The following is a 5,893-nucleotide window of genomic DNA, read 5'->3' as shown; positions in this document are numbered from 1 at the left end:
CTTTTAAGCCAGCATGGTATTGCTCCCGTCGAACTTCTGTTTGGCAGACCTGTGAATTTGAGTCTGAGACCATGTCCCGTGACCATTTGAACTGATTCCTCTCGTAATCATTTCAATACTTACAAGAGGCTCTCTCTTTCCTGGAAAGCTTGAGACACAAAATCAAAAGGACCTGGAAGGACCTGCTAGAAGAAGTCACTGGGAGATTTTATCTAAATAAACGTGTTCTGGAGGAAAGACAGGCTGTCACCATGCTGGGAGTGACCCTTATCAAATGTTGCTGATCACCCACATGACTATCAAAGTGAGAGAAAAATCCAAATGGATTCATGCTTCCCATGTGAAGTCAGCACCCCGGGAGGACTGGGACTGTGGTTCCCATAGAGGATTTGAAACTTCAGTTTTCTAGTGGAACTGAAATTCCTACGGAGTTCCACTGAAAGGAGGTATTCCAGTGAATTTATGACTATTCTCATACACTCCCTTGCTGTCCTGTTCACAGTAGTGGCTACTTCGATTACTTTAAGAATCACATTTTACTAGAAAATAAACAGATTACTTGTTAAAATTTGGAATGGACTGCTTGGAATGTTTAATGCTGGAACAACAACAATAACAACAATCCCACAAAGCTCTTTGAGGCACTCATTTGTATAGTCCCACAACAGTTAGCTTTAAAACAGCTCGAAGATATAATCACTAGTGCAAAGTTACAGGGCTGTTCATATTTAAGGGAACGATTAGGTATTGGCACTATGACTATCCTGAAAGAGATAGAAGGATGATATAGAAAAGAAAAGCATCTAATTACTAGGCAAACAAATCTGTTATTTACAGATAGAGACTTCAGAGGGCAGGTCTAGTGTCACTCCACTAACTTTGGGATGCAAGTTCTCACCAGTCCCAATATACATAGATAAACAAAAGTTGTCTGTTGTTCATGGAGGTTTAATTGACTGTTACAATAACATAACTATTGATTTAGACCAATGCCAAAAAATTGTTCATAGATTGGGCTTGTCCTCCAAGCTTAAAATAATTAAAGCCAGGTACATTAAACACTGCAAATTCAAACTCTACCCTTCAAGAATTGCCTCATAATAAGATTTTTTTTTTTTTTTTTTTTTGGTGAGGAAGATTCACCCTGAGTTAACATCTGTTGCCAATCTTCCTCTTTTTCTTTTCTTTGGTTTTTTTTTTTTTTTTTTTTTGCTGAGGAAGACTATCCCTGAGCTAACATCTGAGCCAATCCTCCTCTATTTTTTGTATGTGCAATGCCTCCACAGCATGGCTGATGAGTGGAGTAGTTCTGTGCCCAGGATCTGAACTTATGAACCTGGGCCACTGAAGCAGAGCACATGGAACTTTACTCGACCATGGGGCTGGCCCAAGATTTTGATACTAGATAATTGCCATGGGTGTCTTCATGTTTCACATCTGGGAAAAATTATTTGGGGAGATGGATTACTGAAGGACCCAAGTCATCATGTAAATGTTATGTTACTTATGTGATTGAGGGAAACTCAAGAGAAATTTATTGGGCCTTGCAAGAAAAATTATTAGTTAAAAATTTAGATTATCAGGCTCTAAAGTTAAGCTCCCCCTTAGGCTTGGATAGGGTAATATTTTGTAAGGAACTACTAAGTAATACTCAGATAGTTAATCATTTGAAAGCTTGACCAATAAAGCGTCACAATAGTTTGTAAAATTAATGTATGCTGAAGGAGAATTCTTGCACATTGCTAATCAAGAATCTCCTTTAAACATTCACCATTGGTATAACATATTTAAAGATTTTTTTTTCTCCCAAAGCAATGTACTGAATTTTTAAATCCATCCTACTTTAATTCTATAATTGCATTGCCTTGTAATTTACTATGTACTTGTTAGATATTTAAATGGCTGCAATTTGCCCAGAGAGGTAGAAATGGCAATGGAAGTAATTTTTAAAACTGTAGTGTTGGGGCCGGCCTGGTAGCACAGTGGTTAAGTGCACATGTTCTGCTTCAGCAGCCTGGGGTTCATCGGTTCGGATCAGGGGTGCAGACATGGCACCACTTGACAAGCCATGCTGTGGCAGGCGTCCCACATATAAGGTAGAGGAAGATGGGCACAGATGTTAGCTCAGGGCCAGTCTTCTTTAGTGAAAACAGGGGGATTGGCAGCAGATGCTAGCTCAGGGCTAATCTTCCTCAAAAAACAAAACAAAAACAAAAACAAAAAACTGTAGTGTTACCATTTTGTAGTAACAAAGGGAGGGTATTGTAGAGACTAATAAAAAATAAAAATTAAAAATAATTAATTCTTCTGGTGCCAGAAAAAAAAGAATGAGACTTCCCCTGTCTCCTTTTTTGAGAGCATTTACTTTAGAAAACTTGTAAAGGTAAAGCCTTTCTCTTTTAAAAGCTAAATAAGTTTCTTGCCAATTTTTCAACCCAGGAATGTTTTCCTTTGGATAAAAGCTAACATAGAGGGCCATCCCAATTACCAGGTGCATTTAGGAAGAAATGTGTCTGACAAATGGTGACATCAAGTCCTCTTACTTGAGGCCTAGTTATCTTTTATCTTGAGAACATGGATGTAACAGGTTGTATCTGCTTGGCTACATAAAAGGGTGAGATTTCTCTTTGATTTTGCTATCTCTTTAGTTTCTTGCCTGTGATGCACATCATATCCAGTTTAATGCTTGTTCAATAATAAAACTTTTTTCTTTTCTATATGATAATGTTGAATCTTACCTAAGCCCTGTGATCCTGGAAAACAGTGAAGGTTAAAAGATTCCACCATTTTGTGTTCCAGGAAACAGCTTACCACCAAGAACCATTCTTACCCTTATAACAGACAAGACTTGTGGATGCTCCTTTGTTTACCTATGATGAGGCCAGGCACAGACCCTCAAAATTTCCATTCTTAGCCTCATAAATGATTAGTTGAACTGCTTGTCACCACTGATGAGTTGAAACCAAATGCTCATTAGCTAAACTTTCATTAAGCCTTTCTTCTTCCTCCAGGCTCCTAAACTCTGGCCCACCCTCACCTGAGCCAGCATACAACCCCTCTTGAGAATAGGTGGGCCTCAGGGTAAAACATTCACTGATCCAATCACATTGCCCTTTCATCCCACTTTCCCACATCTTTCCCGCCTTGTTTACTCGTCTCTACAGAAGAAAATCTCTTTTTGCCTAATGCTTGAGATCCTCGCAGATCTTGTGGTCACAGCTTCCCCCTATTGCAACCGTTTCCCTCCCCCTATTTCAAAAGTCCCTTTCCACCATTGCAATAATCCTTTCTGAAGAAAGCTCTCTCCTTATTAAGTTTGGATTTGTCTTTTATTTTACTTATTTTGTGGAGAGGAATTTTTGAGTCAGTAGGATAGTTTGTTTCTAATTAGTTCCCCAACACACATAACATAATGTAGTCATGGGGGTGACATCTTATCACCTTTGTCATGAAATATTGGTTAGAAGCAAGTCTCAGGCCCTACACACACTCAAGGTTATGGGTACACAAAGGCGTGATCACCAGGAGGTGGGGGGCATGGGGGCCCATGAGATTCCATCTGCCACAGCCCACCCTCCAGGTCCCAATGTCTCATGTCCCCACCTTATGCAAAATTCATTCACCTTCTCCCAGGATCCCAAAAAGTCTTGTCCCATTACAACAATCAGCACAAAGTCCAAGTCTCAGCATCCAAATCAGGTCCAACTGCAGGTGATGAGGCTCTTGGGGGAAAGTTCTTTAAGCATACCAGTTGGGCCTATGAAATGAAGAGATAAATCATCTGTCCCAACACATCCAGTGTACAATAGTGACACAGAAATAGAACAACACCTGTAGACATTTCTGTTTAGAAACAAGCAAATAGGAGGTACAAGAGTCACTGGACAATGGCAGTTCTGAAATCTCAATGGGCAAATAGTGTCAGTACCTTGATGAGATTTCTAAGCCTGAGAACAATTCCTCTGGCTATCACCTCCATCTTTTGGGCTCCTGTTTCCACCTTCTGAGTCATCCTCCCTTCTTGATGGAATACAGCAGGCGTTTGCAGTTGAGAATGTAAAACAATTACTTTGCAAACTGTAATCAGATGTATGAGGACAAGTACTCATGACACCTACCTTGCCTCTCCCAGTAGAAAGTTTCTCTCTAGTGTATCTAGGATTCAAGAGTAACTGTTAAGAGCCATTTTGCATTCTAGCCTTTGGTCTCTCAACTCTGAGACACACCTTCTGAGAGTCTCCCACGGCCTTACCTCACCCACCGTACAGCTGCGCTAAAAACTTCCTTCCTACTGCAAGACTGGTTTCCCAAATGCCCAAATGGATTTGCCACAGGGCATTTACATTTAACTGCTCTCATGTGGGTTCCCACCTCTTCTTCATTCCTTTTTAGGTGTCCTTCTGAGCTACCCTGATATCTCATAACTTCCGACTGCTCCTAGACACAAAATCCCTACTATCCCCAAGAAAATCAAGCTGTCTTCCAAAGAGCAGATGCTCAGTTAATGTTTAGAGGATAAATGAGCCAATGAACATGCTATCTAATTTAAGTTCCAATTTCTCCTACATTCTTGGGTAAGTTAAGCATATCCACGTATGCATCTTTTAATTTTATAGACTGACAAAGTATTAGGAAAGCCATGAGTTGACCGCTTTTCACATTATTTCTTGAGACCAACAATTTTACTACTGAAGTCTTTCATATTTCCAGTGAAACTACTCAATGCCATGGTATCTTGTTCCATATCATAAAATGAGATGGAAGATTTCCCAATTTGCTTTCCAAATTACATAGCTCCTACTCTTAAATCTGATCACAGGAATGAGTGTATCAAGTTTTGATTCATAAACTTACCTTCTGAAGCTACTTAAATCTTCTCATAAAAGGGACAACATTTAGAAATTAACTGAGAAAGAATGAAAGAAATTTAAAAAGAATGAAAACAAATAGAAAGAGAAAGAAAGATCTCCAAGATACCACATAAAACAGGAAGATCCCAAGCCTATAAACAAAAGTTGTCTTGGACCCTTCACCCAGATTCCCCATCTTCTCTCCTTATGGTCCCTTCTCCACCTTATGCTGAACTCTAGATCCAGAACACTGACTGCCAGCCTGCCTTCAGCTCTCTGGACAAGGTTTTACATGTGGTCTCTCTCACGGACTCTGGCAACTGCTCTGCCTTCAGATCTTCACTAGCTAAGGGTGTCCTTCTGGCTCCATTGCCCAGCAACTGGTCATCCTGATCAAGCCCTTACTTTTCAAAGTAAAGGAGAGATGTTGCTGATATTTCAGAATGTAAAGTATGCCTCGAAGAAACCAAGTACTCAAGACATTAATGCAGAAATCCAGCTCTATATGGGTAAGGGATTAATTTAATTTTATTATCAACTTAATTGGAAAAAAAAGGAAATAAAAATTAAAGTAATAATAAGACAATATCTTTCATCCCAAAATTTGACCAAAATTTAAAAGACTGATAAAATAAAGTGTCTATGAAAATATAAAGCATTCACATACATTAATCTGAGAGACTATGAATTGGTATGGCATTTTTGGAACAGAATTTCAGTAATATTTGTAAAAATTTTCAGTCTTCACACTTTGCCCACTTTAATCAAATTTACACTTTGCTATGTCTTTCCCATAAGAAAGCATGCATATTTACCCAAGATTCCATGTTCAAAGATGTTGATTTCAGTCCTGTTAATCATACCAACAAATGGGAAGTGATTTTTATGTCCATTAGGAGGAGAATGGTTCAATTAATTATCACATAAACATAGGTAGGATAATCCTCACCTGTTCCTCTTTTTGGAGGGCAGATTGGAACATGATGATATGTGATTAACGTTTGTGTGTAATCAAAACTTACAACACTTTGATTGCTTCTGAT

At 39.0% G+C, this 5,893-nt stretch overlaps 1 non-coding gene across 1 annotated transcript; it reads left to right on the top strand.

Annotated features, from left to right (window-relative positions):
• The first annotated feature begins 5,777 nt into the window (after window positions 1-5,777).
• Window positions 5,778-5,893, top strand: LOC139081237 (U8 small nucleolar RNA). The gene has a single exon (XR_011536359.1). It is a non-coding gene; the product is annotated as a U8 small nucleolar RNA (small nucleolar RNA).

The sequence above is a fragment of the Equus przewalskii genome, chromosome X (genome assembly GCF_037783145.1).
Source record: "Equus przewalskii isolate Varuska chromosome X, EquPr2, whole genome shotgun sequence".
NCBI classification, from domain to species: Eukaryota; Metazoa; Chordata; class Mammalia; order Perissodactyla; family Equidae; genus Equus; species Equus przewalskii.
The sequence above is the reverse complement of the archived record's forward strand: the minus strand, read 5'-3'. Positions and strand labels throughout refer to the sequence as shown.